Source organism: Podarcis gaigeae, assembly GCF_964106915.1.
Source record: "Podarcis gaigeae genome assembly, chromosome: 2".
Taxonomy (NCBI): Eukaryota; Metazoa; Chordata; class Lepidosauria; order Squamata; family Lacertidae; genus Podarcis; species Podarcis gaigeae.
The window spans coordinates 113,406,672-113,416,633 of record NC_139679.1 but is presented as its reverse complement, the minus strand read 5'-3'; the positions used below and the strand labels follow the sequence as shown (position 1 = coordinate 113,416,633).

The window sequence follows — 9,962 nt, the reverse complement described above, 5'->3', positions numbered from 1 at the left end:
TAAGTACATTAAGGCCTTCCCAGTTCCTTAAGATGAACATCAGCCACAAGTCCTTCTAATAGGGCAATTTCAATGGTCCCCCAGGCCTCTGAGGCTTGGTCAGCTCATTGGCCTCCCTTGCCTTCTTGTTTATGCTGGTTTGAGTGTTTATGTTTTTATATCAGTCCCCTTTGGGTCACTTTTGTGAGGAATGCAACTGATAAATACAGAATAATAATAATAATAATAATAATAATAATAATAATAATAATAATACCCTGCTCATTTGGCTGGGTTTCCCCAGCCACTCTGGGCGGCTCCCAACAGAGTATTAAAAACATGATAAAACATCAAACATTAAAAACATCCCTTGCCTTCAGGTGTCTTCTAAAACTCATGTAGTTGGTAGGGTATCTGGTGGGAGGGTGTTCCACAGGGTGGGTGCCACTACCAAGAAGGCCCTCTGCCTGGTTCCCTGTAACCTCGCTTCTCGCAGTGAGGAAACCACCAGAAGGCCCTTGGCGCTGGACCTCAGTGTCCGGGTAGAACGATGGGGGTGGAGAAGCTCCTTCAGGTATAGTGGGCTGAGGCCATTTAGAGCTTTAAAGGTCAGCACCAACACTTTTAATTGTGCCCAGAAACGTACTGGGAGCCAGTGTATGTCTTTCAAGACCGGTGTTATGTGGTCTCGGCGGCCACTTCCAGTCACCAGTCTAGCTGCTGCATTCTGGATTAATTGTAGTTTCCAGGTCACCTTCAAAGGAAGCCCCATGTAGAGTGCATTGCAGTAGTCCAAGCGGGAGATAACTAGATCATAAATAATGGCATTCCATTCCCCTTGGGCACCAGCCACCACTGAGATCAAGCCCATTGCATTACAAGTACAGTGGTACCTCGGTTTACAAACAGTCTTGTTTACAAACTATTCAGTTTACGAACTCTGTAAAACTGGAAGCAGTGTTCTGGTTTGCGAACTTTGCCTCGGTCTATGAACGGAAGCCAAATGGTGGAAGGGCACTGCTGGCACAAGGCCTCATTCGAGAAAGCACTACTCCGTTTAAGAACGGATTTGGTTTAAGAATGGACTTCAGGAACAGATTAAGTTCGTAAACCAAGGTACCACTGTATTCTGAATCACTGTTTATCGTCAAAAACATGGCGTTGCCCCAGGTGGCATGGCATTTAGAGAGGAAAACAAAGCTTGTGGAATACAGTGTTACCTCAGGTTAAGTACTTAATTCGTTCTGGAGGTCTGTTCTAAACCTGAAACTGTTCTTAACCTGAAGCACCACTTTAGTTAATGGGGCCTCCTGCTGCCGCCGCACCGCCGGGTCACGATTTCTGTTCTTATCCTGAAGCAAAGTTCTTAACCTGAAGCACTATTTCTGGGTTGGCGGAGTGTGTAACCTGAAGCATATGTAACCTGTTGGAAGTTGAGCAATAGTCGTCCAACAGAATTGTTGTATCCAAGAATCAAGGCAGTGAGTAGTAAGAAGAGCAGCTTTATTCCAAAATAAAAGCAACAGTGGTAACAAAAGTCAGCAAGTATACAGTCCATTGCTACTTCCCAACTCTTTTACATGGCTAAATCTGCTTCGGCTTTCTTAAAAGAAACTTACATTGCATACTAACCACAGCAAGAACTAATGGGAAGAATCAAAGATCACGTTGTCATTTTAAAAAGTTTCCATTTCCAGAGGCAAGAAAGAGATGGCTGAATGTGATGGATTTAACATCGATATCACCAGTTACAGCGAGGTGCTCCACCACTTGCATTCCCGGTGGGGTTGGGAGTCTAATAATTGGCCGGCTGAATACTTCCAACAGCATATCTTGGGCGTTAAAGGAGAACGCTACCTGAAAAGAGAAATGAAGAGTTAGACAGGCATGCTCAACCTGTGGCCCTCCAGATGTTTTGGCCTACAACTCACGTGATCCCTAGCTAACAGGACCAGTGGTCAGGGATGATGGGAATTGTAGTCCAAAACATCTGGAGGGCTGAAGGTTGAGGATGCCTGAGTTAGATCAACTACGCATCTTTTGTCATATTGATTTGAATGAATAGGAACCATTGCTATGATGTTAGCAGACAGACAAGAGGGAAAGCTAGAGACTTGCCAAGAGAATATAAGCCTAACTACATAGTGTTGGGACGCGGGTGGCGCCACAGAGCCTAGGACTCGCCGATCAGAAGGTTGGCAGTTTGAATCCCCGTGACAGGGTGAGCTCCCGTTGCTCGGCCCCTGCTCCTGCCAACCTAGCAATTTGAAAGCATGTCAAAGTGCAAGTAGATAAATAGGTACCGCTCCAGCGGGAAGGTAAACGGCGTTTCTGTGCGCTGCTCCGGTTCGCCAGAAGCGGCTTAGTCATGCTGGCCACATGACCTGGAAGCTGTACGCCGGTTCCCTCAGCCAATAAAGAGATGAGCGCCACAACCCCAGAGTTGGCCACGACTGGACCTAATGGTCAGGGGTCCCTTTACCTTTACATAGTATTAGGCATGAGTTTAATACAAGGGCTGCATTCAGATGTGGAGTTTATTGTGTTAGTTTTACTGGTTAAAATGCTAGAGCTTCTGTCCTGATTTCTAGCATTGTTTTGAAACAGCAACGCCTTGTTGTGTCACTGATCTGTGACTTTTGGATCAAGGTGCTAGCATGCCACACTAAATTTTAAATGGCAGGAAAGAGCAGTATGCTGGTATACCACCGCAAATTTTGTAAACATACATCTCAATTTTTCCGAGTGAATGGGTTTGCAAATGGATTTTTGCTGGAAACGGTTAAAGAAATGAGATCTATTCTTCTGCTAGATTCCACCAGATTTCAGGAAGCAGCTTTTACAGTGTGTGAAATATCACATCAACTTGAGGGGGTGGAGAGAGCAGGTAAGGAAATGTCAATGATATAAGATTGATGCCAGAGTGGTGTATGCTCTAGTTATCTCCCGCTTGGACTACTGCAATGTGCTCTATGTGGGGCTACCTTTGAAGGTGACCCGGAAACTGCAATTAATCCAGAATGCGGCAGCTAGACTGGTGACTGGGAGCGGCCGCTGGGACCACATAACACCGGTCCTGAGAGATCTGCATTGACTCCCAGTACGTTTCTGAACACAATCAAAAGTGTTGGTGCTGACCTTAAAAGCCCTAAATGGCCTCGGTCCTGTATACCTGAAGGAGCGTCTCCACCCCCATCGTTCAGCCCAGACACTGAGGTCCAGCTCCGAGGGCCTTCTGGCAGTTCCCTCATTGTGAGAAGTGAGGTTACAGGGAACCAGACAGAGGGACTTCTTGGTAGTGGCGCCTGCCCTGTGGAACACCCTCCCTTCAGATGTGAAGGAAATAAGCAGCTATCTTATCTTTAAAAGACATCCGAAGGCAGCCCTGTTTAGGGAAGTTTTTAATATTTAATGCTGTATTGTTTTTAACATTCGATTGGGAGCCGCCCAGCGTGGCTGGGGAAACTCAGCCAGATGGGCGGGGTATAAATAATAAATTATTATTATTATTATTAATTATTATTATTATTATTATTATTAAGTGCCGTCTGAATGCAGCCCTGGTTGCTTGAATTTGGCCGTGTGTACTCTGGAGAAAAAGCAGCTGCGGGCATCAAAAATCACGAAACTGTTCGTAATCCAGATATAAGGGGTATTATTCTATCCCACCTAAAAATAACAAGCAGCTTTCATTGGAGACTGGATATAGTCTAGGTTCCATGTAAGCTTTGCAAATCAGGATGAGTGCTCAGTAAACAGGCCATTTGGAAGAGCCCAAAGTTTTTGATATGCCGGATGAGAACATTTTATTTCATCGGTTGGGAAGCTATGGTTCTCCAGCTGTTTCTTGAACTCCCCTCAGTCCCAGCTAGCAGGGCTAATTATTAGGAATTATGGGAAATTCTTGTCCAAAATCTCAAAGGCCACAGATTCCTCATTCCTGTTTTATATCAAGGTCCCCTCACCCTTCCACCTCATTATATTGAAATACTGAGCTTTGGTTTGTCCTTTAGGTCTCAGATATACATCCCCAGCTGTTCTCCCCGCAAGTTATTCTGCAACAGGGCTCTCCTCTTACTTACTGTGACGAATAGTCCCAGGTCCAAGAGAAGATCCCGCTCTCTCCCCGTATCAGAGTTAAAAAGGACGACCCTGTCTCCGTTGAAAGTCTCAAATCGAGCGTTAAATTGAAGGAGCGGATTCGAGGCATTCTGGCCTATATGAAATGTAAAGCTGATAGGAACATGGGAAAACATGCTTTAAACAGAGTCATAGAATAACCCCCTGCAACCTCAGCTAAAGCATTGGTCCATCTAACTCAGTACAGTGGTACCTCGGGTTAAGTACTTAATTCGTTCCGGAGGTCCGCTCTTAACCTGTAACTGTTCTTAACCTGAAGCACCGCTTTAGCTAATGGGGCCTCCCACTGCCGCGACGCAGCCGGAGCACGATTTCTGTTCTCATCCTGAAGCAAAGTTCTTAACCCGAGGTACTATTTCTGGGTTAGTGGAGTCTGTAACCTGAAACGTATGTAACCTGAAGCATATGTAACCCGAGGTACCACTGTACTGTCTTTACTAGAAGGCTACGGCCCCAAGAGTACCCTATGGAATATCATGCCTGTTCATATTAGCACACAGAGACAGTTTGTAGTATAAATACAAGGTTTACCAGGTAGAAATTTGATTCAGTTTGCATTCAAGGCTAAATCTTATCAAACTGACTCATGAGAACTGACATGTAGCCATCGTTCAAAATTTTCTACTTGCATGAATTTTGTGGTGCAGTTCTCCAAGCAAAGAATGTTTCCAAAATGCAAAAATTAAAGGTATCGAGGGAGGGGAGATATCTAATCCTTGTGGCCCACGTGTGTGGGGTGAATAAATAAAATGATTGGCTGGGTGCCTAGATTCAAAAACGTGGGGTTTAACACACTCTCCAGTGGGAGAGAGCCTCCAGTAGCAGCGTTTAAACTCGCGAAGTTCAGCAGTAGAATGTGGGAATTTGGGCCGTTAAATCTTTTCCATATCCCATTTTGTTGCATACGGTGCTTTCTGTTTTCTATCCCTCTTAGCATGGAACAGACCACACCAGTATAGTAAGTTTAAAATGCTTTACTTACAAAAACGTTCCAAAGGCCAGGTTTATGCATTTATCGAAGCAGCAGCAGAGAGAACACAGATAGCATACTCTTGAGTACAACATACAGATTGTAGTTCTGAACAAGCGTTCTGTGCTTGAAATGCTGACCTGGTTGATTTACATGGCGGAGGGAAAGGGATAGGGAACAGGGAGAGATGGTGTCACTTCCTCCTTCATCAGAGAAGAAGGGGCATGACCTGTGTCTAGGAATCACAGCTCTATTGTTTTAACCCCTTCATGCACAAACTAGCTCTATGCTTGCTAGTTGCATTTGATTGCAATCTGCCACAAGGGGAAAATGTAAATATCCTATTTTCACTATTAATACAGACCTTTTGGCCTCTCGGGGCACCTTGGCTTTCATTTCAATGCGTTCCCCAGCCTTCAAATTCAAGCGGGCAACCATTTGCTAAAAGAAAAAAAAAGGGGGGGGGGAAGGATGTGAAAGATTCAAGGGCTCCTATTTCTCATAGTATAATCTTTTTCAGCCTCAGGTTCTTGAACTTTATAAATAAAGATAAACAAATTAAAATCAACTGCCTCTTAATGATCTTTAAACAGATTGATGACTTTCAGACATCCAGGGTCATTACACCCAATTTTAAACATTTTAAAAAACAAACGTGATACTAATACTAATCTTTGGCGTTGAAATTAGGGGTTGGGCAGATTTTACTAAAATCAAAATAATTCAGACTTGATTTTGTGATTTTAGGGTTTTCATTAGTCTACCCCCAGTGTATCTAATTAGAACATGAAAATGATTTCATGTTAAATAATATGGTAAATTTAAAATGGTAAATCACTGGTACATAAAAAAATCAGCTGCCAAGAAGACAGTCTTCTGATATCCAGAGGAACAAAGGGCATATATGTGCAAGGAAAGTTAGTTAAAAAATATTTCAAAACAATTTCCAGACTTTGGATTCTTTGTATAGGCACGGAATCCATGGGAAAATGTCACTAGAAATATATTTAAACACAGGTTTCGGAGGTAGGAGCACAAACTGGCAATACTGCCCTGGACAATGATGCAGTTGGGGGGAAAATTTATGGTATACCATAATCCAATATAAATTACTTGTTTGTGGGGAAGTAGTACTCTGGCTCGTCTTATTCTTAAGTGTCAATTATATATTGATATGATAACAGCCTAGCTAGGAATTGAACCTGGGAACTTGTGCATGCAAAGCATATGGTCTACACAGCCCCCCCCCCCTTTTGTTCTTACTGGGAGAACAGAATACTTCAGATGGGGAGAGGAATCAGTTGTGGACAAGCATTTTAACTGTAGACCTCCTACGTGATTGCTGCTAATATAAGATATTTCCAAATTAGTTAAACTCAATACCAAGTCTTTTCAGTAAGCTATTTATACTAAAACAGAAACCAGTCCGAGATTTTTATCCCATTCTGGTTGACCCTAATCAAGGTATCGATTGCCCTTTGATGGCCATTGGATTTTCCCATCTCACCCACTTTATGGAAGAACTCAATGAGGACTAACTATGAACCTACCCGGACCCTGAGATCATCTTCTGAGGCCTTTCTTCATGTGCCTCCTCCTTGAGAGGTCCAGAGGGTGGCAACACGAGAACGGGGCCTTCTCTGCAGTGGCTCCCCATCTGTAGAATGCTCTCCCCAGGGAAGTTTGCTTGGTGCCTTCATTATACACCTTTAGGTGCCAGGCAAAAACGTTCCTCTTTAACCAGGCCTTTGGTTGACCTGATTTTAAAGTGTGACTTTAAAGTCGTAATGCACCTGAAATATCAAACATTCCCCACGCCTGCCACGGATAATTATCATACCCTTAAACTTCACACTCACAATAACCAAATAGCATTTCTAAAAATATTTTTTTGCCAACTCACCAATGCCATTGCTTCGAAAATACAACTATTTAAAAACTATTTAAAAACACCACCACCTGCGAGCATCTACTTCCTTCTTGGGCTTCAATGGTGTATGTTTCTCACACCCCAAACCTTTAAATGGTCCTCAGGTGTGAGTGTTTCCTTCTTCTGGCCAATCAGGGATGAAATTCTGGTTACCAATTAATTAAAAGATAACAGGGCTGATTCCTCTGGCTCTCTGCAGGTGGGGTCGGTTTATCAACATTGGGGGGGGCGGCTGTTAAGGGGCATGTTTATTTGCATGTGAAGAACATGCATCCTTTTGCAAGAAATGGGACACAACAACTTAAAGAATGTAATAAGAGTCCTGCTGGATCAAAGGCCAGTCTAGTCCATCATCCAATTCTTGTAGTGGCCAATTCTATACAATGGTATTTCGGGTTAAGAACTTAATTTGTTATGATCTATAATAAACTCAAAAAGGTACTTAAGTACACTTTCCCTAAGAAACCAGAGGCCTTTCTCCTGGGCATAGTTGGCCAATTGGTGTTTAAGAAGGATAGAACATTTTTTATGTATGCTACAACAGCAGCAAGAATACTCATTGCAAAGTACTGGAAGACACAAGATCTACCCACCGTGGAAGAATGGCAGATGAAGGTGATTGACTATATGGGCTTGGCAGAGATGACGAGCAGAATCCGAAACCAGGGAAGAGAAACGGCAGAGGAAGATTGGAAAAAATTTAAGGACTATTTAAAGAAATATAGCAAAATTAATGAATGTTAAAATGACGTTGGATTAGAAAATAAGTGGTTAGTAGCGGTAATGGTTAATTTAAAGAAAATAAGTAATATTAAAATTAAGCAAAAAGTAAGGGAAGGATTTGCTGAAAATAAATCAGAAATTGGAATACAGAAAGGGGAGGTATGAGGAAGTCGGGAAAGTAAGTTACAAGAAATTAAGATTTGAACTTATATGTGTTTTTTGTTTTTTATCTTTTACATTGTGTTTTGTTTGTTATTGTGTTGTTTTGTTTTGTTATGATAAAAAATTGTTGAAACTTTAATAAAAAAATTATTAAAAAAAAGAGAACTTAATTTGTTCTGGTGGTCTGTTCTTAACCTGAAACTGTTCTTAACCTGAGGTACCACTTTAGCTAATGGAGTCTCATGCTGCTGCCGCCCTGCCGCCACGACACGATTTCTGTTCTCATCCTGAAGCAAAGTACTTAACCCAAGGTAATATTTCTGGGTTAGCAGAGTCTGTAATCTGAAGCGTATGTAACCCGAGGTCACTGTATATAACATTTAGGAAACATCTGAAGGCAGCCCTGTATAGGGAAGTCTTTTTTAAGGTTTAACACGGGTGGCACTGTGGGTTAACCACAGAGCCTAGGGCTTGCCGATCAGAAGGTTGGCGGTTCGAATCCCCACAACGGGGTGAGCTCCCGTTGCTCAGTCCCTGCTCCTGCCAACCTAGCAGTTCGAAAGCACGTCAAAGTGCAAGTAGATAAATAGGTACCACTTCAGCAGGAAGCCAGAAGCGGCTTAGTCATGCTGGCCACATGACACAGAAGCTCCCTCAGCCCATAAAGCGAGATGAGCGGCACAACCGCAGAGTCAGTCATGACTGGACCTAATGGTCAGCGGTCCCTGTACCTTCACCTTTATGCTGATTATATGTGCTGGAAGCCCTCCAGTACCCAACTCAGATGGATGGGGTACTAATATATTATTATTATTATTATTATTATTATTATTATTATTATTATTATTATTATTAAACCTGCCTTTGCGAGGGCGGGTGACATGTGACCAGGAGCCTAGCACAGCTACCCGTTTGGAAATGGCTCATTGAAGCGATCCAGATGTGAGGGGGGGGGAGAGCATTTTGCTTCAGGCTCTTAACAAGACACGACGCCCGAAGAGAGACCTCCGACTTTCACCCGCCCCTTCCTAAGCGCTCTCCCCTCCAGCGCAGCAAAGCGCGGTGCCTAAGGCGCTGGCGCAGCAACCAGCGGAAAGGAAAGGAGCGGCGCCATTGGCCGCAGGTGTCGCCAGCCTCGCCCAATCCGAATCGCGGGAGCCGCCCGCGCCGGGAGGTGGAGCTACTAAAACCAAAGCGAAAGTGAGGGTGTGGCCAGAGGGGGGGGGGGCTTTAATTCCGGGAGAAACCCTGGGATTTAAATATATAGAGTGTTTCTCTTTTTCCTTACCCAGACTGGTGTTGTCTGTTGCGCACAACTTGTGCAGCAGTTAAAATAAAAGATGTTCCCTCTGAAACCTATATATATATATATATATATATATATATATATATATTTAAATCTATATATATATATTATATATTTAAAATATAGATATATATTTTAAATCCCAGGGTTTCTCCCGGGATTAAAGCTCCCCCTCTGGCCGCACCCTCACTTTCGCTTTGCTTTAGTAGCTCCGCCTCTCGACGCAATCTATATATATATATAGATTGTTGGCTTCCTGGTCCTCCCAGTAGTGTTTTGCTTTTCCTCCCCTCTGCTGAAAGGGGCAATCGAATTTGTAAGAACTTCAAATTGATTGCCTGGCTAGACTGTGTGTCTTTTGTTGTTGGGGTAAGATTGAATGGGAAGCGTGCTAATTCTCCCGCGCGCCTCATTCGCAGTCCATTTTCCCTCTCTCTCTCTGAAGCGGCTGTTGTTTCCTCCCCTCCTTGATGAGAGTAGCTCAGTCCGTAAAGATATTTAATCTTAGGGTCGTTTGGCAAGAGATTTCTCAGTTGCAGGGGGGTTGGACTTAAATGACCTTCCCTCGTGGTCCCTGTTATGTGATACACAAATAATATATTTTTCTTTCTTTTTGTGTGTCCCTGAGGCTTCACCCTAAAGTGTTTCCTGCTCAGTTCCAGAAATACTGTACTAACAGCTACAAATTAGGCTTGAGCATGTGCAGAGTGCTTGTCGCTCGCAACTGAGCGCCCATAGTCTTGGAGGTCCAG

General features: G+C 43.4%; 1 protein-coding gene across 1 annotated transcript in view; it reads right to left on the bottom strand.

The window, feature by feature from the left end:
- Window positions 1–9,962, bottom strand: part of LOC310837988 (E3 ubiquitin-protein ligase TRIM11-like) — a 1,016,249-nt gene that overhangs the window by 757,529 nt on the left and 248,758 nt on the right. The window lies entirely within an intron of this gene.